The sequence below is a fragment of the Cupressus sempervirens genome, chromosome 3 (genome assembly GCF_028749045.1).
Source record: "Cupressus sempervirens isolate cs-2001-9-10 chromosome 3, ASM2874904v1, whole genome shotgun sequence".
In the NCBI taxonomy this organism is placed as follows: Eukaryota; Viridiplantae; Streptophyta; class Pinopsida; order Cupressales; family Cupressaceae; genus Cupressus; species Cupressus sempervirens.
The window spans coordinates 67,540,157-67,566,903 of NC_143120.1; positions in this window are offsets into that span (position 1 = coordinate 67,540,157).

Here is a 26,747-nt window from a genome sequence, read left to right on the forward strand (position 1 = left end):
TGTTTAACTGTAATTTTTTTGCAACTTTCTCCATTACCTTATTCTCAAATTTTCTCTTTGACCTCTGCATAAGATTTTATCTTGTGTCTATATCAGGATCATTCAATTTCTCCACAATTTAAATTAAATGTTCAATTATTTGTGCATGTTTATTCAAATTTTCAACATTAATAGTCTCAAGAAATGCATCCTCAATCTCATGCAATTTCTCTTCTCATTTCTTCTTCTCAGATATTACCTTCCAATAGTTCACTCAATGTCTTCATCTGATCATAGGTTAAGTTATTTGTGTCCCAATTAGGAATCATAATCGCTTCATCTAAGGTAACAAACTTACTTTGAATTCCCACTAGAGACTTCTTTTTCTTTTTCTTTAGTCTCTTACCCTTTGAGTCTAAAGTGTTGGAACTTGGCATATTCATTTGTAGACCTTTATTTTATACACTTACACTTGATCTATGTGTATCCTTATTCTAAGTATGCACCACAATTATCGTTTGATTCTCAGTAGTAGTCACCTATTATTTGGTGCATTCTCCTTTTTTGGCTCGACATTAGTAGTGAGTTCACTTGTAGAACTCAGTTGTACAGCCTGCTTTTCTCCCACAATCTAAGTTCCTAAGGAAATTTCTCTCGAGTAGTAGACTGATCTGCTTGATCATTTTGAATCTTTTCATTCTTCTCCTCTTTAGCATTCTTATTTGTGTTACCCTCATTGGAAATATTGTGTGTTACCCTCATTGGAAATATTGTGTTGATTAGGCACTTTTGCATTCTTCTCTTCAGTGGACAAAATATTATGTTGCTCAAAAAAAATCTTGACTAATTGTGAGAACTAGAATACGAGGAGTAATAGGTTTAGATTATATCTATTGTAAATACTTTTGTGCATCAATCATGGGATAGTCCTTTATTTGCATGATCATAGGATTGAGATCCAACAACTTATCATGAGCTAGCATTTGTACTAACTCAATCTATATAGGATCTCCTCTCAAATTATCAAGCTCAATTGTGATATTCCCTTCACTCAGCACATTTCTATCAGGGCTCTTTCTTGGCTCATCATTAATGACCATTGTTTATGTCTTCTCTTCACTTAATTGTAAAAAATTGTGAAATGTATCAACAATGTTATCCATTCCATCATAAATATCTTCAATATTATCAAATTCCAAATGTTCCTTTTCATATTTTTCTGCCTCGTCTTTTTTTCATCATCGAGTATTAAGCCATATATCTTCTTCCATATCAATTTTATCTCCTCAACAATATTTTTAATTTTTTTCTTTGAAATTAGGAAAGCCCTCCTTTTAGGTACAAATCTTTTGTTGAACTCTTTCGTGGATTTTTGGTATTTTTTCTTGTTCAACTCAGACATGACTTGGGCATGTGTGGCTTCTTGAATTTTCCTCTCATTTTTCATTGCATAGTTCCACTTCTCATATGGTCTACCATATATCTCATTGGGTATCATATTCCCTAACTCTACAGGTGTATATTAGAAGTTGTCCATCCTATGTAACATTTCTTCTTCTACTTTGTTCTTTCCCTCCTTGTCCAATTTATCAAACAATAAAATAGAATCCTCATAATCCTACACTTTTGATTCCTTTTCCTACTAACTCTAAACTAACCTATATCCTCATATCATGTTATATCCTCATCATCATCTTCTTTAGAAACTATAAGCCTTCTCTCCAGAATCTTCACTATTTTGCTGGACTCGACCTTTTCTGGAGATCCTTTTCTCTTTGTTGTGCTCTTTCCTTGGGTTGGTCTTGTAAATTTAACTACTCCTTTTTTGGTTCAACTACTACAATAGTAGCTTCCTTATTTCTCTTCCTAGTCACTCTTTATATTTTAGGGTAGGCTTTGAATCTTTCCTCTTACCTTTGCTAGTTTGTGTCTTGGTCACAACTATCTCATTACCTTTACCTTCGGCATCTTCTTCTTTATGACCTTCTTCATTATCATTTCTTCCATCTTCATCTCCTTCTTCTTCTTCTTCTTCACTAGATATATCTTCACCTTTTCCTTATGTGATTTGCAGGGGTGCCTCCTTCTCGACACCTTCACCCAAAAGTCTTTACAAATTCTTTATCATTCCTTTTATCTTCCTATTCACCTTAGGAACCTTGCTTTTCATCATGATTTTGACCTTAGCTGTTTCATGTATGTTAAGTGGCTTGGCATCCTTGTTAATTGGTTTAGAAAATAATGATGTGATTATTTCCACCGCTTCATCAATGTTAATTTCATAACCCAATGGCTTTAGCCATGTGATTCTAGGTATGACAACCTAGATGTAGGTCCTATCTGTATCTACCAAAAATAAAATGCTCTTATATTAATTTTCCACTAATGATTTAGGTATCCTATAAATTTCATTTATTTTCTTCTTGAATTTGTCAAATAACCATCCATCACAATCTCAAAGTTATCTCCCAACTGATTGATAAACTCATTGATTTTTTGGTTGATCAACTTCTTCTTACTCCATGTAATGTTACCTTTGGTAGGAAAAGAATTTTTTAGGTTCTTTGCCTTTCTAATACCTTTTAGGTTCTCATCCAATTGTTGTAGTTGCAGGTTAGCAAGGTCATAAGAATGACCTCTCTCCACAATTTTCCATGCAACATCAACTTGAACATAGGGAACATTGTCTAGATGTCTTGATTGGTTATACTTGTAAGAAATGACCCTGACAATAAATTTTGCCTCAATTTCCTTGATGGTAAAAATATTCATAGCACATTTGTTCAAAACTGCCATTGTGTTGGTTTCAATCACATCTTTACTCTAACATCAAATGATCTTCACTTTGTCCATCATAGGGTAACTAGTCACTTAATGAATGATTTTATTAGTGATCTATTCTATTCCACCCTCTAGCAACAACTTCATTTCATGTAGTCAAATTAGAACAATCTTGATCCATTCAACCTTGAAAACTTTGGGAAAATCTAGGACATAGGTGAATTTGGCTTGAGCAATATGCTTGTGGTCTTCTTTCATCTTTTATGCACAAGCTCTTATATGCATTCCTCATCTAAAAGTCACCTATTTCACCAATTTTGTACATATAACATGACCTAACATCATGAATCATTGTGTGATTGATAACAGAACACCAGATACGTCACTTGTCATTGGAATTTTAGAATATGCCTTAAACTTTCGAGGTTTTATAGCTTCATTATGAATACATTGTACATCACTAACCTTTCATGTTTTCACCTTCTCAATAGTAAAACCTGATGTCATTTATGTGTTTAGGGTTTCAAATTTGAACTTCTTCTTTAGTTGGTAGTGGCACAACCTTTAAATCACTTCTAATTGTTGATGATACGCTATAAGATCTTTGCACAAATCACTAAGCTTCACTCTGGAATCACTCTAGCTCTTCTTCTCTAAAATCTCAAATGAAAAGTATTAAAATGATTAACAAAACTCACTATATATCTCAAAAATTCAATTGTAGGGCCTCGTAAATGTCTTGTACACATAGTGGGTGCACAATAGTTGTCTCTAACTTCATTTTGAAACTTAGAAAACATACTTCACACTTCCTTTATTCCTCAACTTGGCCAATACACCAACTTAGTTAATACTAGAAATCTAACTCGATCTCTTAACACTTTCATCCTCCAATACTAATACTCAGTAACTTTTTACTTTTCAACTCAATTTTCATACTTTACTCAATTCAAACATCAAATTTGTCCTTATGCATATAATAGTATTCTAATTTGGACTTTTGCACTTTTAATATTAGGAAATCATGTATGATATAGAAAATTTAAAATATAGTTCCATACATACCTCTTTGTTTAGTTTGAGGTGGGGGAATCACCTAATCCATTGGATTAGGTGATCACAACTTTACCATTAACACTACTTTCTCCTTCAGTTTTCTTTTTCCAAGATTGATTCATTTAGGTTCTCATTTCTTCAGCATTGACATTTATCTTTTCATTTCTTTCTTCATTATTTGATACTGGTTCTTGTTTCATGCAGTCTCTTCTTAGGTGATTGACCTTCTGATAGTTAAAATGTATTGGTCCAAACTTTCTCCAGTTTCATAATCTTCCTCTAAGATGTATCCTTGCACAATTTTCTGCAATGTGTCCATATATTCCACATTATTAATAATTAACCCAATTACTATAACCCCAATTTATAGTATTACCTTACCTATTTGCTTTTCCTTGACCTTTGTGTGTCCAACTATTCTATGCATTAGATCTTCAATATTGTATCTCATGGCCATACTTTTGACATGTGTAACAATAACCTTCAAATATAGATGTAGTGTGTATCTTACTGGTCTTTGATCTACATTCATGAGCTTAGTGTCCATGCTTGTTACAAATGAAACTATTACCATTGAATTTAAGCTTAGGATTTGATACTAGTTTTGCTGCTACAAACATTTGTTGTATGACCTAGTTTTTCAAAGTGATAACATGTAGGATTCTTTTTCTTAGCATTCCTTTTTTCTCAATGCTTTAATGACTCTCCTTTCTCAATAGATGACATGAGCTTGATATAGTCTTTCCTAGTAATTTCATGAGGTCTTCTTTTTTGTCTTAGTTGTTCATCAAGTTGTCTTATAGCCTAATTATATATTTTCATTCTTTCTATGATTTATTTTTTAGCTCTCAATTTAGCTTTCAGTTGATTGTTCTCATATCTCAAGTTTGCAATCTTTTCCACCTTCCTAGCAATCTAATGATTGGAACTTAATAATTTATTGACCATGTCAATTTGATTTTGTGTAATCCTTTGCACTTCATTGATCCTCTCATGTAGACTTGTAGTTATTTTCCTTTTACCATCATCATCCATTACCTTGTTTTCTTCAACCTTTTTCTTTTCTTTGGTTACTTCACATAACCTAGTTGATTGTATTGCATGTTCTCTTTTTGGTGCTCTTATTGCTTTGTTTAGGATATTGTTCTTCTCCAATAGATCTATTATTGTTGCATCACTTTCAATGGATCTACCTTCATCACATAAGTCTTCAATGCTTTCTTCTCTATATTATGTGTAATTTTGTTGAATTGACATCCCCTTCCTTCAATTTAGTGATTTCTTCAGTTCCTTCTTTGTACCCTTTACTTTCTCAAATGCAAGCTACAAATAAATGTTTTGATCCTAAATCACCTTTCCCAACTTGTAGGCTTCCATCTCCAAGATTTTTGACTCTCAAGTGGTTAGACTTCTTCCTTTGAGAACTTAGCTCTGATACCAGTTGTTTGAAATCTACTAGGAAAAGCAAGATTTTGAGAGTGTGGGGTGAATTGGGATTTATAAAAATTTTAACACTTCAAACATGAATTGCATTCGCACTTGATTCACCACACATCTCAACCTTAATCTTAAACCTTAACATGTAGCATCATATATCAATGTGTAATATCATATTGAACATATAATAACATGAATAACACTTATAAGCAATAGATCAACACATGACACCAAATATGGTAACACGGAAACTCTCCAAGGTGAAGGTAAAATTTTAGTGGGGGTGACTCCCACAAAATCTTCACCACTGTAGAAATAAAGTGTGCCTATTAGGGCTACAAAGTTTGATAATTTCTTATGATCTAACCTATAAGGGATCTTCCCTATTAAGATCTTACAAGACTATTAATTCTACCTTGATTAGAGGATTTTTACATCATAATAAAATGATTACTCTTTTAGAAGATTTACAATAGGCTTGATATCACCACTCTATTAAGATATTCACCTTGTACACTAATTAGAATGTAATCAATACCATGATCCTTTGGTTTTCACTTGATTGTTGATGATGGATATTCTCTTTCCAATATTAAATTAGCTCAATGTAACAAATATACTTTACCTCCTCTTTGTACTGCTCAGTCACCTTAGTCCTTCAACCTCTAATTTACCTTCAACTATGAAAATTCTCTCTCTTATGACTTCAACAACTCAAAACTAGGTCTTGATCCCTTATTAAATAGCCATATGATGAAGCTTCTAGATCTTGATCAATAGTTATAATTCATTGTTTTTTTTACTTGACCTTTTAATTTATCTAGATTGGCTAATCACATAGCATAGGTATTAATGATCTATAATTATAGGTGTAAATACCTATATGATTGACTCCTTGATCATATTAAAATGTTTTCAAATTGGAAAAATGGTTTACCTACAAGTTTGTGTCATTCCAAACTCTATTAAAACAATTATGTTACTAACCTCATATAGCTTTTGGCACATGGCTCTGCTTGTTCCAACATGTTGTTCCTTGGAATAAACTTGACTTGGCCATAACTAATTTTTCCTTCTAGATTGTTTGATACATGTTGCCTCCTAAATCACTTGGAAACTATTAAAATGAGCATCAATTCTTATGTGCACTTGACAACTATAATTACCTTGGCACATACTAACTTTTTTCACTTTTCTACTTAATAGCTTGGCCTATATAGTGGCTTGGTCACAATGATGACCGACCACATTGCCTAGTTAATGACTAAGTGTTTTACACTAACTAATAGTATTATGATTGCCTTTAGGGTCAACAAGATATACCCTGGGAAAATCTAATTGAGGTAAAAATCTAGCCTCCAAAAGCATTTATCACCATGTATTACTCAATAAATACATCATTGCAATACAATCATGGAAGCCTTCAAAGACATAGCCATAACTAATAAATCCATGTAAATAGGCATGAATTCACACATCCCATGCGATGCTTCCAACCTCCAAAAATTTGCCCTTGGCTAACCTATCTCACCTATCTTGCATCTCTAAGTATTTTTGTGGTTGATTTTATAATAGAGAACTCTCACAAAACCACTAAGTGGTATTAAATAAACCATGTGCTATCAAAATTCCATTGACCCACATTTAATATTTGTTATTTAATTTATTTTTCCCCAATATTAAATAGTTACATCAAATATTATCACAATGTTAAATACAACTCATCAAGATATTCTATGAGAATTTGTCTATGTTGTATGTCCATCTAAGTTCTCATAAGTGTAACATTACATAATAAAATAAAGTAATATAATATAAATAATATTATGCAATGTGTATAACATGCATAATATCAACAATCTCCCACTTGTTGTATGCATTGCATAGGGTCAATCTATAACCACATAAATGAACAAGGGAATGATCCTAGCACATACACCATCATGGATCATAGTACACTATATGCTCCATCTAGGTACCTATGACAAGATCAAAGTATCTAGTATCTCAAATATGAATTATTCCACCTCCTATTATGTCACTTCTACTAAAAGCAATCCAAAGAGAAATCCATCCAATATGCTACATAAGAATGATAAAATCTTGTACCAACTAAAATGTTGAGCACAATAACCCAATCCAAAGGAACTCACATGTATTTATATCTATCATAATCTATATATGAAATAGCACCCATGACAAGTGCTAACCCATACAACTATCCATACCTCCAAAGGTATACCAAGTGAAACTCAAATCATCACATATCCAATCTATAACCTGAAATCACAAGCCTCAAGTGCAATACCTACTACATATACACCAAGAAGATACCACTACAAAAGATAATGAAAAATATATAACTAATCCACTCACTACATCTCATAGAAGTAAATCAATGTAGGTATCAAAAAAATTTGCAATACATAAACCCATAATCTCCAAGAACAACTCTCATAACAAGTCTAAAACACTCTCCCAAGTTAGCCACAACAAACAAAGAAAGAGATAAAGAAAAACCATGCCATTTCTCACATGAAACAAATGAACAAAAACTAGTTATCACACTCTCCAACCAATCTCAAATCCAATATAAGTGAAAGTAAACATCCAGTAAGATAACCAAGACCAAAGATAAGCCATGAAAATCATACATGTATCATGTCCTTCTACACATATCTATAGATGTAAACCATGCCAAGTAAGATGTCCAATATAAAATCCCAAAACAAAAACCACAAACATGTCCAAAACCATACCATATAACTAATCATGGATGTAAGCCTCTCCAAGAAGATAAAAATCGTAAGCCATTCCTAAATCATGGAATAATCATTCCTAATCCAAGGAATTTTCCTAATATAAAACCATCTCCCAAACTCAACCAGCATAACAACATCATATGCACAAGGAGATAATTGATATTGAATCATCTCTCAATGAGGCCTCCAAAAATAACTCATATGTCATAGCTCTAGATCCATATCAATGAAATGCAAGCATAAACATAATGTAGCTAAGAAAAACAATGGGATATACCTCTCAAGTAGTAAAGTGTCAAGTAAACCAAGAGTGGGGAATTAGATTCTCATCAAGATATCCAAGTCTCCAACCAAAACTAATCTAAGAACAATATCCTCTCAAGTCCATATCAAATGAATGCCCCTCAAACTTTCTACTAAAACTATCAACCATCCCAAGAAATACACCTCTAATCTGAGTGAAATTGGCATCACCGCCATCTCTAAGTATCCATTAGAACATGTCATTGATCAATCCATGCCAACTCCAAATGTAACATAGAAATATCACAAATAATATGATAAATCATCAACATAATCAATAAAAAGAAACTATATAAAAATCAATGTCAAAGTTCTAACCATGGCCTTAGAAACATAAACATAACAACATGATCTAACTATCTCAGCCAAAGGAGATAACACGCTCTATATGAATATACCATTACATTCCAAAACTCTAAATGTGTATTAAGATTATATTTCAAGAATATACCATGATATACCAATGAAACCATCCTAACACCAAGGATAACATGTCAAATGAAAGCATAAAATACACCTCTACCAAGATCTTCGTGAATCCTAAAGATTCAACCATCTCTACACACCATGAAGATAACCACGAACAAAAATGCACCATGCAAATGTCAAAGACGCTTGTATAGCAACAAGATCTAAGACATCCTCCAATATCTAAAAAAACTCAATAAATATATCAATACTAATAACTCCTATTCAATCATGGTGTCCAATTACCCATGGAATCATAAAATTCATCTCCTACATTAAGATCCTCTGGGTCTTAAAAAAAGTCCTAAATTTTTAGTACCATGTGAAACAAAGATCTTCAAACCAAGAAGATATAAACTAAACTAGAAAACAATCATGTATTGGTACACTGTCATTGTTACAAGCTCCCACTAAAATATGTATCTAAGCTACCCATGACATCATGATGAAAACCATCCTCTAACCATGAGAACCAACCAAGGAATCAAACCATCAAAGAACTCAACGTGAACATCATGAGCTCCTCAAATAAATAAAATAACCATGATCCTCAATCAAGAAGATATATATCACCATAACCAAATTAGAAATCCAAACTAATGAAAATCAATGAAGTACTTGTACTATATTCAATCATATCATGCCAAAAATCATGGCACCATGATCACCTCCATGAACTAAGCACCTTAGTGTCAAAGTGTCTAACCTATCTACATAAAATAGTCAACCCCAATCCTCCATCATGATTGTACCTAGTAACAACATCTCCTCCCTTCTACATGAAGATAATTTAGAAAATCATGTGATTCGGGGTATAAACAACCCAAACCCAAGCCTTCACTCTGAATATGCCTCAATAATTAAAAATAAATGGGAGTAGACAACCCATATCCAAGTCATAAATGCAATCTATAAGTATAGATCTCTTACATCACTACACAACTTGTAGACCCAACAAGTCATCATACATATCCAAATAAAACATTGATAGCCATGTCAACAAGAGAACAATCTGATATATAAATTGAGTATAAAATGACATCAAATCTCAAATTTCCAAACTTACACCATGTCATAAAATAATAATGTTTCCATAGTCAATATAAATCATAAATTGTTTAGATCAATATATCACCTAAGAAAATCATGCCAAACCTACACTAAATCTAAACCAATGTGTAGAGCTCTCCAAGGTCTTTCTATTGACTATTTGAAGTCTAAAATCTAACTTTGTATGCCCAAGTTATGTCCAAAACTGTATTAAAACATTTAAAAAGAATCTAACTTTTAGGCTCATAAAATATGACAAAATATCAAAATCAAAAGATTAAATGTGTGCCAAATTGTAGTGTTCTAAATTACTTTCTAATGACTATAAGAAGTTTGAAATCTAACATACTGGGTGAAAGTTATGGTCATTTTAACAAGACATTCTATTTTCCCATATAAACCATTTTTTGGTGAAAAAAATACTAACGAGATTAAATTTGATGATCGTTACAACTTATACCTAAAAACCTTTGCATTTTATCTCAATATAGCCAAACTAGGGGAAATTATATATCAAATTTTATAGAAAGGCCAACCCAGATCCATTGATGAGGTCTATTTTTTCACAAGAGGTCAATTCTACAATCTATCCCCTAAACCCCTCATCTAAAAGAAACATCCAAAAGACTTTTTGACCAATAATTTTACATGCCTAAAATCTGCAAATAAGCCATCATAATAGAAACCCAAAACCATTAGATATGCAATAAATAACCTAAAAACCCTATATATCTTGTTATTTATTTCATTCTCTCATGCAATCCCTTGGATTTAATCTAGGGTTACAACAACAAAACCATAGCTCTGATACCACATATAAGGAAACTTGAGAGTCAAATATCACTATTTTCACATAACTCATGGTAGATCTAAATAAAATAAATACTTAAAATCCACATGCAAGAGGATAGATAACATACTCATAAAAATGTTACACAAGATATATCCTAGGAAACCCTCATTGAGTGAAAAGCCCAACCTCTAAAAGAATCCATCACCATGTATTATTAAGCAATTACACTATTGCAATAAAATCATGCAATCCTTCAAAGAAATGGCTACAAACAAGAAATCTGTGTGAAAAATCATGAATCCACACATCTCATGTCATGCTTACAACCTCCACAAATGCTCCCTTGGCTAACTTGTCTCACCTATCTTGCATCTACAACTACCCTTTTGGCTACTTTTATAATAACTATCTCTCACAAAACCACCAAGTGGTATTACATAAACCAGGTGCTACCACTGATGCCTAGTCAATTCATCCCAAGGAATCTAGTCCTGCTACAATATGCACCAACAATATTGGTTCCAGCCATAACCTATCCAGGATTTGAACCTCCAAAAGGTAGCAATTTCTGCTGAATCAAAAAATAATGTCAACTCTAAGATTGGTCAAATTAAGAAAATAATGTGTCAAATTACTGATGAATTAACCCTCTTAAGGTTGTCACAAGGGCTAAACAAAAACTTTCAAAGAATGAATGTAGCCCCTTACAACAACAACTATGGTCAGAATTACAACAAGAATTTTAAAAGAAATAATAATGTGGTAAATAACAATGCAGGGAATAATTATTATCCTCTAGATCCCAACAATGGCTTCCAAAGGCAGAATCAACAATGGAATACTCATCCTAACAATGGAAGCATCCTTGCTAATAATAAAAACAATGATCAGTACATAGACATCAACCAGTATGAAAATAACTAGAATTTACCTAATGATTGTGGTTCATATTTCAATGGAAATCAAGTGATGAACTAGAATTCACAAGGTGGTAAGGGTAAGTTTCCTATGCAAGAGAATTCCATGGTGCTAGAATCTTAAAATTTTCAACAAAATCCTCAAATGAAACAACTATCTAGTGAAGAATTCACTTTTCTATTCAGTCAAGAATTGGATCCTCAACTAGAAGAGATACTAGCTTTTCAAAATGACAATCAAAATAACTAAAATTTGCATAACTAAAAGGAACCTATGATTGATGGTATTCGTCAATGCCTTGCATCCAATACTCCTAATCCAAGATCTAATAACAATCCATTACCTATTAGAGCATCCTACATTAGGCAAAAAACAAAAATCAAGGGAACGTACCTACGATCCTAAAGAATCCTATGTGGGCAATTGAAAAGGACAATGTTGTGGAAGATCTAAAGAGAACCAAAGCTAATATGTCCATGTTTGATATGCAACAAAATTGTCCTAATCAAAGGGATGTAGTGCTAAGGAGTTTGGATCATGCAAGGGCAATGCCAAATACAAACATAGTCCCTCAAAAGACAGTATCACAATAAGTCAATACTTCTGAGGCAATGCCTACCATGTATAAAGACAAGGCTGAAGTACCTCCTTTATGATTGTCTTATAGATTAAGGAACTTCTTGCAATGTCATGTCACTTTTGATAACTCAAAGGTTGTGAGTCACTCTTCAACCCTCAAATCAGATAATGATACAACTCAACAAGACATACATAAAATTTATACGGGTATTGAAAGATGTTAGAATATAGTTGAAGGTAGACCCTTAAATTCAAGACATTATAGGTATACATGTGGTTGAAATCCCTAGAACTTATGGATTATTGCTAAGTAGAGAAAGGGCAAGGTGCTTGAGAGGATGGTTTTCAATTACTTTTACTCAATTATGGCTACCTTGGAAGGGACTAAATAATCAAATCAAGATTGATGTTGAACCAAAGTTGAAGATAATGATCAAAGAATACAATGCACCTAATGAGGTAGCATTTTTCCAAGTTGAGTTAGACTCCTATAAAGTAATGTCTCTTGACATAAATACAGCTATGAAAACTAGCCATCTAAATAAAGAATCTATAATTCCTACTCCAAAAGAAGAACTCATTACTCAGTTTGTAGATTGTATCATTGCAAAATTACAATGCTTAGGTGAGAAAGAAGACACAAATATTTTTCTTCTGCTAGGATTATGTAGGTTACACAAAGTTAGTCATCCAAAATTTTGAATGCTCACATTATCAGAAAGCAATAGCCAAAGTACTCACTTTGATAATGAAATTGAAAAATGACCAAATACCAAATAAGGTACAAATGGAAAGTTCAAGTTCTACAAGAACATTTGAATTGGTTGAGATTTATGAAGCAGAAAAGGAAGATTCCAATGTATCATATAGTGACACTTCATTAGATGGTGGGGTTTTATCCAATCCTCCACCTAGAATGATCAAAATCCAAAGGAGGAGATGTTTTGTACAAGATCAAGGTTGGACCTCAGTGATCATTCATCCAAAACCCTAGATTGAGAAGATTACTAAATTAATTGGGGATATACAATGATGTAGAGCAAAACAGTGGAAGCTTCTCTCGTTAGTAAAATTTTTACAAATAGGCTCGAAGGTGTGCCACTGGTTTATGAACAAATTGGATTTACTCTCCTTGATAGGAAATTACCTATTAGTAACAATAGGACTTTTCAAACTTCCCCAAGTCCCTCAAGACTTGACACTACTTGACACACTTTTGTAGAATAAGGATAGGTTCCTAAAATTGACCAACAATGGAACTATGTGTTTTGAATACTAAATTCTTAGTCCAAATTTTGAAGTCTGTTATGTAAGGTACACACAAATAAGAACCTACAGCCCCTTAGTTTCAACAATCCTCAACTGAACCTACATAATGGAGATTATCTCTATTTATAGTTTTAATGATTAATTTACTAATCATTCCAAAAGACTCTACAGCAAGTTATAGTTTTCAATGTCATTCTAATGTTCTCTAATACCCCCAAAAAAAAATAATGAATCCACTCTAGTGTGCCCTAACCCAACAAATTCATAGTCCTAGTTGGCCAAAATAGGCTTGGTTTTTTATGAGAGAACTAAGGACAAGTACCTAGATTCAAACTTTTGATTCTCGGTGCTTTCTAACTATTTAGAACAATGCTTCTTCAAATCCTTGCTACATAATTATATCTCTCAAATGACCATCCTTCTAAAACCCTGTTGCATTTTGTGTTTCTGATCTATTCAAATCTTCTTGCCTGGTCAAATACATGGAATATTTGACCTAGTGTTGGCTTCCAACATTCTTGATTCTCCTCTCTCTATTCAAAGTAGTCTAAAATGAATAAGGTACATCCCAACTTATTTTTCTATGTTGTCATCGACTCCACTAGCTAGTTAACAAGTTAGGGTCATTTAGTTCTGCAAAACCCAAAGTAGTTGTTCCTCTATACAGTCTACCAGAGAACACAATATTTCTTAATCTCGATAACTTGGAGTCAATAACAAGATTCAAACATCTCTACTATATGATTCTAATTTTTAGATTGACAAGACTTATTCTTTGTTGACACCGAGACTATGCTATTTACAAGATTAACATAAGACAAAATAATACAAAATTGCTCGAAACAATAGACTATTATATTTATTTGAAAGCCAATTCATGTGTATTCAATTCTCTACCTCAGACTCAATTCTTCAATGCCTAAAAATTTCCTCTACAATAATTATGCCTGACCATTCAATTGGTTTGGGCCATTAGGCTATCAAAATAGCTTTTTTTTAAAATTGTCCGACAACTTTTAGAGGTTGCTTAACTAGCACTGCAACATTTCTATTTAGTTGCTCCAGAACTATTTTAGGAAATGAACTGGCTCCTATTATTTACTAAAACAAATCTTAGAACTACAACACACCACATGGTTTCCATATGGTCCAAATGATGCCTTTAGTTTATAAGTTTACCAAAGGGTCTTGTGACCTTACAAGATGGATTGTCCATAGGGAGATCATTAAGATTCAACCCTTGACCTTTATTACAAACATATTGAAGAATGAGAGTTAGGTGCTCTACACCATACTCCCCTACTCAAAAGTAACTCTAGCCTCTAGAGTGGTGAAGTGGGAAGGATCAACACCATGTTCTTTGAGAGCTTTCTTAGTCAGCCAAGTAGCATCTATTGTTGTTTGCCCCTTCCATTGAACTAGGTACTCATAATATGTGTGCCTCCTTGTTTGTTTGCTGGTCCTTCTATCTAGAATAGTTTCCACTACTAATTTTTGCATAGATGGTATGGTTTTCTTCAACACTTCTTTGGGATCTTCAAGTGTACCTACATCCACATCAATTGACATAGCAACCTTGAAAGCATAAATGTTAGAAACATTGAATATAGGAGAGAAATTAATGTTAGAAGACTAGTCAACTTGATAAGCATTATTGCCACATCTTTTAACTATCTTGAAAGGACCAATTTTCTTCATTTGGAGCTTGGTATACATCTATTTTGGAAGTCTTTCTTTGTTAAGGTGTACCATCACCATGTTCCCTACTTTGAACTATACTTCTCTTCTATTTTTATCTACCTACTCCTTATATTTTATTGAAAAATCCTTCAACCTGTCCTACACTTGTTGATGAATCTCTTTCATAACTTCTACAAAATCTTCAACTTGAGCACTTTTCTTCTCCATTTCTTTGATGTTCCTAAGTTCCAATGTACCCTTAGGATCAGTGCCATATACAACTTGAAAAGGTGTGAGGCCTGTATTTCTATTAACCCAATCATTAAAGGAAAATTTTTCCTAAGGTAAAACACAATCCCATGAAGTTTCATGCTACTTTAAAAGACACCTTAAGAGGTTCCCCAAAGACTTGTTAACTACCTCTATTTGACCATCAGATTGTGGATGGTAGGAAAATGAAAAAATAAGTTAGTTCTTAACTTCCTCCACAAAGTTCTCCAAAAATGCCCCAAAAATTTTGGATCTCTATCAAATATAATAGATAAAAGAAAACCATGAAGCCACACTTCCAAAAAAGAAACATACAAGATGAGCCCTAACCAAAATGAGGAGATAGTAAGAAAAATTGAAGAGTTGTTGGCTAAAGGATTCATTAGGAAAAGTATAAGTTCTTATGTAGTCCCTATAGTCCTAGTACCTAAGAAGGATGGCACATGGAGATTATGTATAGATTCTAGGGAAATCAATAGGATAGCTATTAGATATAGGTTCCCTATGCCAAGGATAGAAGACCTCATGGACTATTTGGGGAAAGCAAAAATTTACTCTAAGGCGGATCTCAAAAGTAGATATCATCAAATTAGGATCAGTGGTGAAGATGAGTGGAAAATAAAATTTAAGACCTCAAAAGGCCTTTATGAGTGGCTTGTAATGCCCTTTGGCTTGTCCAATGCACCTAGCACCTTTATGATACTTATGAATGAAGTCTTAAAACCTTTCTTGAATAAATTTGTTGTTGTATATTTGGATGATATACTAATATTCAGTAAGGATAGGGATGAACACTTGAAGAACTTAGATTTGGTTTTAAATAAACTTCATGAGGAGAAACTAATGATAAATTTGGAAAAATGTTCATTCTTGCAAACAGAGTTGATCTTCTTAGAATTTGTGATATCAGGAAATGAGTTGAAAATGGATCCTTCAAAGCTTGAGGCCATCCTCAACTAGCCACCTCCCACCACACTATCAGAGGTAAAAAAAAATCGTGGTATGTGTAGTTTGTATAGGAAATTTATTAGAAATTTCAATGGTGTGTGTGCTCCTATGATCAATACTATAAAAGGAGGGAGAAAGTGTGTTTTTTCTTGGATTAAGGAGGCTAATGATTCATTTGAGTGTTTAAAGAAGAATATTGTAGAACAACCTATCTTGGTGTTACTTGATTTCTACAAGCTTTTTATGATTGAATGTGATGCTAGTATCAAGGCTATTGGAGGTTTTTTGAGCCAGGAGGGAAGGCATGTGGCATTCTTTAGTGAAAAGCTCATTGAGGCCAAACAAAAGTTTTCAATATATGACCTTGAACTCTATGCCATGGTGCAGTCTATTAGGAAATGGTGACATTATTTATGGCCTAAAGAATTTGTTATATATACTGATAATCATGCATTAAGTTTCTTGAATAGATAAGAAAAATTGAACCATAGGCATATGAAGTGGATAGAATTATTGCAAGCCCAAACCTTCATCATTAAGCATAAAAAAGAAGAAAGCAACAAGGTTGCTGATGCACTTAGTAGGAGGAACTTGACAATCCAAGAAGTTTAGTTAGAAAGCATCGGCATCCATGCAATGAAGGATATGTATGAACAAGATGAGGACTTTAAGGAGGCATACCAAGTTTGCAAATCCATGGGGGAAAGATATCATACTAATTACAGTGAATATATTTTGTAGGAAGGACTTTTATTCAAATATGGTCAACTGTGTGTTCCCAAGGGATATATCAAAGAAAAAATTGTAAAAGAGAAGCATTGTGGAAGTTTGGCAGGTCATTTTGGAGTAGATAAGACCCTAGAACATGTTAGGAGATTCTATTTTTGGCCTAGGATGCAGACATATATCAAAAAGTTTGTTGAAGGGTGATTGATTTCTCAAAAACCAAAGGGGAATACATTAAATGTAGGTCTATACACACCTCTTCCAATACCTCACAAGCCTTGGGATTTAGTAAGTATAGATTTTGTGGTAGGACTTCCAAGAACCAAATCAGGCAGTGATAGTGTTTTTGTAGTTGTTGATAGGTTTTCTAAAATGGCTAACTTCATAGCTTGCAAAACCACTCATGATGCCTCCCACATAGAAGGCTTGTTCTTCAAGGAGGTCGTTAGACTTCATGGTTTGCTTTTATATATTATATCTAATAGAGATCCAAAAAAATTGGGGCATTTTTGGAGAACTTTGTGGAGGAAGTTAGGAACTAACTTGTGTTTTTCATCTACCTACCATCCCTAATATGATGGTCAAATAGAGGTAGTTATAGGTCTTTGCGGAACCTCTTAAGGTGTCTTTCAAAGCAACATGAAACTTCATGGGATTGTGTTTTACCTTAGGCAAAATTTTCCTTTAATGATATAGTCAATAGAAGTACAAGCCACACACCTTTTCAAGTTGTATATGGCACTCATCCCAGGGGTACATTGGAACTCAGGGACATCAAAGAAATGGAGAAGAAAAGTGCTCAAGCTAAGGATTTTGCTAAAGTTGTGAAAGGGATTCATCAACATGTGTAGGATAGGTTGAAGGATTCTTCAAAAAAATATAAGAAGTAGGTAGATGAAAAGAGAAGAGAAGTATAGTTCAAAGTAGGGGACATGTTGATTGTACACCTTAACAAAGCAAGACTTCCAAAATAGATGCATACCAAGCTCCAAATGAAGAAAATTGGTCCTTTCAAGATAGTTAAAAGTTGTGGCAATAATGCTTATCAAGTTTACTTACCTTCTAACATTAATTTGTCTCCTATATTCAATGTTTCTAACATTTATGCTTTCAAGGGTGCTATGTCAATTAATGTGGATGCAAGTACACTTGAAAACCCTAAAGAAGTGTTGAAGAAAACCATACCATCTATGCAGAAATTAGTAGTGGAAACTATTATAGATAGAAGGATTAGCAAAAAAACAAGGAGGTGCACATATTATGAGTACCTAGTTCAATGGAAGGGGCAAATAGTAGCAAATGCTACTTGGCTGACTAAGAAATCTCTAAAAGAACATGGCGTTGATCCTTCCCATTTCACCACTCCAAAGACTGGAGTTCCTTTTGAGTAGGGGAGTATGGTGTAGAGCACCTAACTCTCATTCTTCAATATGTTTGTAATAAAGGTCAAGGGTTGAATCTTAATGATCTCCCTATGATCAATCCATCTTGTAACGTCACGAGACCCTTTAGTAAACTTATAAACCAAAGGCATCATTTGGACTATATGGAAACCATGTTGTGTGTTTTAGTTCTAAGATTTGTTTAAGTAAATAATAGGAGCCAATCCATCTCCTAAAATGGTTTTGGAGCAACTAAAAACAAATGTTGGAGTGCTAGTTAAGCAACCTCTAAAAGTTGGGAAATTTTTAAATAAAAAATTGTTCTGATAGCCTAACGGCCCAAACCAATTGAATGGTGGGGCATAACTATTGTAGAGGGCCTTTTTAGGCATTGAAGAATTTAGTCTCAGATAGAGAAGTGAATGTACATGAATCGGCTTTCAAATAAATGTAATAGTCTACTATTCTGAGAAATTTTGTATTATTTCTTCTTATGTTAATCTTCTAAATAGAACAGTCTCGGTGTCAACAAAGAATAATTCTTATCGATCTAGAAATTAGAATCATATAGCACAGATGTTTAAATCTCATTATTGGCTCCAAGCTATCAGGATCAAGAAACTTTGTGTTCTCTAGTAGATTGTATAGAGGAACAACTACTTGGGGTTCTGCATAACTAAATGGCCTTAACTTGTTAACTGGCCAGTAGAGTCGATGAAAACATGGAGAAAAAAAAAGTTGGGGATGTGCCTTATTCATTTTAGACTACTTTGAACATAGAGATGAGAATTGGGAATGCTAGAAACTAACACTAGGTCAAATATTCCATGTATTTGACCAGGTGGGAAGATTCGAATAGATTAGAAACACAAAAGGCAGCAAGGTTTTAGAAGGATTATCATTCAAGAGATATAATTATGTAGCAGGGATTTGAAGAAGTACTATTCTAAATAGTCAAAAAGCACTGAGAATCAAAGGTTTGAATCTAGGTACCCATCCTCAATTCTTTCACAAAGAACCAAGCCTAGTTTCGCCAACTAGGACTATGAATTTCTTGGGTTAGGACATGTTGGAGTATATTCAATGTTTTTGGTTTAGGGTATTAGAGAACAACAGAAGGACATTCAAAACTTTAACCTGCTATAGAGTCTTTTGGAACGATCAGTAAATTAATCATTAAAACTGTAAAGAGAGATAATCTCCATTATGTAGGTTCAGTTGAGGACTGTTGAAACTAAGGAGCTATAGGTTCTTGTTTGTGTATATTGTACATAATAGAATTAAAAATTTGGAATCAGAATTTAGTATTTGAAACACATAGTTCTACCATTGGTCAAGTTTAGGACCCTGTCCTTATTCTGCAAAAGTGTGTCAAGTGGTGTCGAGTCCTGAGGGACTTGAGGAAGTTTGAAAAGTTTTATTGTTACTAATAGGTAAGTTCCTATCAAGGAGAGTAAATCCAATCTGTTCATAAACTACTGGCACACCTTCGAGCCTATTTGCAAGAATTTGATTGAGAAGTCAAGCTTCCACTATTTTTCTCTGCATCATTCAAAGTCAACAAGAAAAAAATAGTCCTTATATCCAAGATAAATTGTGGAAATTCACCAAGTCCACCATGTGAAAGATTATAATGGGTCCCAAAGAAACAATCATGTAAACCTCAAGTCAAGGAAAAGCTATGTACAACAATCACAAGGTAAATTAGGAGTCAGCACATGTATTGAACTAATTAATCCCAAAGGTAAGTGTTTTTATGCAGCATATCATTTATAGTTTAGATGTACTAACAATGTTGCAAAGTATTAAGCCTTGATTTTTGGACTCCTCTTCATTGTGGAGAAAGATGTCAAAGCTCTCATAATTGAAGGAGACTCTCAATTAGTCATCAAACAAGTGAAATCAATCTACTCATGTAATGATAGGAGACTACTTGTGTATTGAAAAAGACTTTGGGACTTGTTGGAAGATTTTGAAGCCTTGAACATAAGGTCCATCCCAAGGAAAAAGAACATGGTATCCAATGCCCTTTCCATTTCAGAAAGTGCATTGCAACCCATTGAAAGGAAAGCACTAAAGAGATTTTAAGTTAAACTGGTTGTTGCCCTGTCTACTCCAGATGATATTATGAACTTCCAAGTTTTCAAAGATGACCAGCATATTCTAAATTTTATCATGTGTAATGGACTTTTTGAGGGACAATATATTGGTGATACTCCTAATAATAAACTTGGAGAAGATGAGCTAGAGGATGAAGACAGAATTATAAATTTGAAGACCAATACTATTCCCAAGGGGGTGGTAGGATTAGAATGCATCTTTGATCGAGATGAATCAGCATGTAATAAAAGAAATGATGAGAAAAAAGGGGTTGGAGAATGTGATTCATATAATTTAGGCATGAAAGAATATCCAAAGATGGTTAGAATCATAAAAGCTTGTAACCCTTAAGAACAAGAAAGTATGCTTCAATTTCTCATAGAGTATAAAGATGTCATAGCATAGAGTTATGAAGAATTGAAGACCTATGATCCTAAGATCATCACTCACAACATTCTATTGAAGTCAGATGTCAAACCCTTTTTTCAAAGACAAAGACTGAATCCATAATTAAGCCTTTGATAATGAAAGAAGTACAAAAGTTACTTGAAGCTAAAATTATCTTCCCAAACTGATATTCTACATGGGTTGCCAACTTGGTTCTAGTAAGGAAACAAAAAGGAGAATTTTGTCATTGTTTAGATTTTCAAAATTTGAACTTGGCCACCCAAAAGGATAATTAGCCCTTGCTTGATAAGTGTTGCAAACTATAAATGGGTCTAAAATGATGTCTTTTCTAGATAGATATTCTAGATATAATCAAGTGATGGTGGATGAAGAAGATAAGTTAAAGATGACATTTACAACAAAATGAGGAACCTTTGCATATTGAAGGATGTCTTTTGAGCTGATTAATGTGGGATCCACTTTCCAAAGGGTGATGGACGAAGAATTCAAAGGGATGGTATGTTGGCTCATGATTTAACAGAGTTTGAATAACCAAGTATTCAAGGCAAGAATGCATCTATGGGCATTTATCTCCAATAATGGACACAATTTACCAAGAACCTCATCCAACTATAAGGCTACACTCCTTCACTTCAGGCTCTGTAAAACCAAGGTGGGTAAACCTCTTAAGATCTAATCATGTGACCAATGTAATGAGCATAATCAGGATCTAGAATAATAGATGAAACCCCTAAATCTTCTATACTTAACCAAGAAAATCACAAGCATGAAATAGCTAATAGCATGACTCATGAAACTGGTAAGCTAAGTGCAGGTTAAACTTTGAATAAATTTCAACATAAAAGAGAAAATAATTTGATATGTTGATATTAGCAAGACCCAATTTTGAGCAACAAAACCTAATGATCCTATCTCTAATCAGTGCCTTATCTATTGGGCAATTAAATGAATTACAACCATACATCTTTTGGTAATCTTTGACATAATTCCTACATCAAGATCCATGATCTATCTTTCACCTTGTGAAAAAACATCCACTTCAAATTTAAATCTCATACTTGAATTATCCCATCACTAAATCTACAAACCTTGTGATAAACACCAAGCAATTACACGGCTCTTTGTTCCACAAGCAAGACATTTCAATCACATACATCCTTAAATAGAATGCAACCTAATTCATACTCTTGGTTCACAAATTAGAAAAAATTACAAATCCATGAACAAGAGACAAGATTCAAACTAAATTTAAATCCCTTTGATGTGCTTTATTTGTTTTCCTTGAAACCAAATACATGAAATATATATAGAAAATAACTCACAAATCACATAACAAGTAAATACTATCTGCATAAAACTTAAAGTGTTGTTCATTCAAGAAGAAATGTTGGGTGTGTGGCTTTCACAGCTTGAGCAAAGCTCCTAGAACTAGAAATTGAAAAACCAACCAACCATTATACAAGAGAAGAAGAAAGAATATGTATCAAGAAAGCCATTCCCAAATTTGATCAACAGATGACAAGTGTCCCCTCAAAATTATTTCCAAAGAAGCTAAAAAACCTCTCTCTACATTCTCTCATCAACTACCAAAATCAAATCCTCATCATTTGATTTCCAAAAGAAAGAAATATTTGAGATAGTTGATTGAACATCATAACTAATTTTGATGCCAAAATGAACTCAAGGTAAAAGTGATAATCAGTTAAAATAGCCTCTAGAATGCAAGAAAATTGTTTAAAGTTGATTTTCTCCACATTCAAACTTCAACAAGCCTTTACATTTTCCCTCTAACCACTTTTGATGCTCCATGGTGAGAATTACCCATGGAAAAAAATTATCTGGATTTCTTAGTATGACTTTCACATTCTACAAATGCTAGTCTAAGCAAATAGCTTGGGTAGTCCATCCTTAATTTTTTCAATTATATAATTATGATGTTGATATGTTTTCCCAGTCACAACATTTGCTAAAGTCACAAGTGTTGGCCTCTGAAAATGATCAAGCAATAGAGGAAGGGAGACAAAAAGTTCTTTTTCTAGAAGACACTTGATTTTTTCTAGTTCCAAAGCTAACCGTTTCACTATGGACTGGTAGAAATTATTATCAAATTGGTAATTTTTCTTGAATGCATCAAAGCTTTCTTAGATTTTTGACTTCATAACAACTGTAGAATTGTCATCTCTTAAAAATGACTTCAAAATATACTGGTCCCCCAAGAACCCACTTTTAGATGAGTCCTTAATGCTACTTCAAGAAAAATCAAGATCTTTTGGCCATCTCCTTGTCAACCACCTCTTCTTCACCAACTATGCCTCCTCTTCAAAAGCATCCCATCTTCTCTTCTCTTTTGCACTTCTTTATTATTCACTGTGTATGATTTGTCTAACATAACCTCAATATCAACATTCTCAATAAATTCAATCCCTAAAATCTTCAACGTAACCTCACCATCCATAGACTCATATTGGTCTGGTGGAAACAGTCGAGCCCAAAGTGGGTCCGGCTAAAAAAAATTCTTTTTCAAACAAGTGATATGCCAAAGTGATCCATTCACCCTCTCATACTTATTAGAGACAAGTTTTATCATTGAACCATCAACTTAAAACTCATTTTACCATTAATTTGCAAACTGTCAATTTAATTCCAGAGGGTCCTTTGACTAGCCTTAAAAACTGACACAAACACCTAACCAGGCTCTAAAATCAAACATGCTAATTCTTTGTTCTGGACTCTTGCACCCTGTTGAATCTTGTCTCATAAAAAATTCTCATTCAAAAGATATTGACTTTCAAAGTTGCCTTCTTAAAATCATCTACACAAACATGTTAGAAAATTCTAAATTGCGTTCAGATTTGGCTTCAAAAACTAGGCAAACTGACACTTAGGGGCACAAAAATTGGGGCATTGTTTCAATGTCATGAGGAGAGTATAAATCTATGGTTTGGTCTCATTATGAATAATTGGGTGCAAATGGAAAGCAATCAAAGTGGGCTACTCAAATTTGCAAACTGGAAACAATGTCAGAAAAGCATTTTTTGCAAATGGATTCGTCAAGATTTGAAAATTGGCACACTTGAAGTATTTTTAGACTAAAACACAGTGGTACAATTCATTTGACCTCACCTATCATCGATTTTGAGATATTACATCACAAACAGGGGTTCTAACAAATCTGCACTTCTTGACACCAGTAAAAAATTAGAAATTGCATTTGGAATTGCATTCAAAAAATGATCAAACGGATTTGTCATAATCTCAAACTTGAAACATTACATGTCTCTAACCTCTAAAATGAAATGAAAAAGGAATTTTCTCATTTTTCTCAACTGGGTCAAAGTTATAACCAATCAAACAGGGGTTCCCAGAATTTAGGACAATTCATATCAGCATGACATCAATAAATGACCAACTTTGAGGGATTCAAAACCTAGTCAAATGGATTCAAAATGACTTCAAATATGAAACATAAGCTCTTAGGTATGGACACTAAACACTTAGAAAGTAGTGAGTCATGAAAAATTATTGGGTGTGAGATATTCAATTGCAAACATAGCCTCCTGTCATTGTTTGACACTTAGGTGAAAATGCAAAATTGACAATTGCTCAAAACGAGACTTCACAGAATAGCTCGGAATGACAATTTAACTTCATAAAATGAGTAGGCATACTGAATTAAAGGTGCTAGAAGCATTAAACACCTCATAAGCTTCAAATGTATAGCTGGGAACATAGGCATCAAAAAGCATTTATAGGACCTAATTTCTCAATGGTACTCAAAATCGGGGCTTCAATTTTGAGTCCCAATAGTGGCTCTGTCTAGAGATGCATGTCCCTTGTGGTCATGGAAAGGATTTAGATCTTTGGTAGAAGAAAACCACCCACTAATAGAAAAACTTCTCCCGAACAGCTTTATTGACAACAAAAACAACTACCTCTACTATGTACAAGTGATGACCCCAGGCCACTGAACTTCAACAAAACTTCTTACCTCTGTCATAAATCTGATTCTCATTCCTTTCATCATGAGGTAAGCTAAAATTATCACTCATATTAGTTTCACCAATTTCATCAGCATCTTGAAGCTCACAACTTAGCAAAACTAAATCTACACCTTTATTTTCATAATGCATACAAAAACTAGCTTCATTCTCAAGCAATTGCAAATTATGAATGTTCTAATTGGCATGCTTAAAAATATCACACTCAAACTGAAAATTCTCTTCATCAAATGAATCATTCATAGTATTAGTCTCGAATATGAAGGCATCATACTCAACTTGGGGAAAGATATCACATATACCTTGAAAATGTGTATCCTTATGCATAACCGGAGAGTATTGATATGAGCAATCAAACTTGTACTCACACATGTCATCAATGTTAGAATTTGCAACTAATTCAAGATCCTCAAATGGTCCTTTGAAAATAGCAAATGGATTAGTCACCATGTTAGAGTATTCATCATAAAGCTTGCTACAAGGTACATGTTGATACTCAACAACAACTTCATCAAACACCTTATTATCAATCTCACAAGATGCAACATCATAATCACTTTCACTATCAGACTCAAAAGAAGAACAATCTGACCTCTTACAGTAGTAAGAAAAGGTATCATAATTAAACTCATTCTCAACTAAATTTGAAACTTCCATGTGCTCTTTTAAAAATGGGTTGATAACTCCATGCAGTGATCCTCTTTGAACATTTTGACAAAAAATGGGTTGATCATCATTAGGATTTTCATCATATAAAGCATTATTATAAATCTTGAAACCATTTTCGACACCATTTTCATGAGATCTTTCAACATGTGAAGAGGAAAAATTAGAATCATTATCATTACTTGAAGACATAACATCCACTTTATCAACTAAGCAAGCAGTATATAAATCAATATTAATCATATCATCTTCACCAAGATGATTCAAATGACTTACCCACCAATCATTTCTTATTTTATCACTAGGTGCTATTGTAGTAACTATATAATTACCTATATGTTGATTATTATAGTCACACACAATCCCATGGCATTCATCTACACAACTAGTCAATTGATCTTTGTAAATAATCTCTTTGTTCTCAAATTGTGTACATAGTTCCTCTTCAAAACTTTCAATTGCATGTTGGTTTATATAATTCTAAAATGGAACTTCGTATTCAGATTTGGAGAAAAAACTCATACTTCTACTAGCATAAGAGTACTCACTTTTGTCATTACTTTCTTCTTCCCAATTTGCATCTGATTCACATGAAGATGGATATGTACTATCACTATCCTCTTCATGACTCGAGTAACAACTCTCGCCATTATCTTCACATGATGTTTCTTCACAATACATTGGATCAGCAAGTTCACCTTCATCACTTGACGCATAAATTTCAGCTTCTTTGTCCTCATACTGAGATGAATACCTTTCCTCTTCATGGCTCATTATGTTTTCAGCATAATGTAAATCATCAAAGGGAGAAAGAATAACTAAACTTACATCTTGCATGTAGGATTCATCAAGTGAACTAACTTTATGTTTTGCTGCTGTAATACTACAAACATGTGCATTCAATTCAGCAAGAATGGAATTTTTTTTTTTTGCAACAAAGAGATTTTATCTTTACACGTTTGCATTTCTGAATTTTCAACAAAATTATCTACAATAGTAGGGGTACCTATTTGCTGATCTGAAAATAAACACTCCTTTTGACATTGATTTTTCCTTTCCATCTCATCTTGCTGACAAACATTGCTAGAAAAGTGACTCCTGGATAACCCATATTTTATGTTATTTTCAATCTCTATTGGCGTCATAAATGTCTGATGCAAAGTCATGGGCTCTT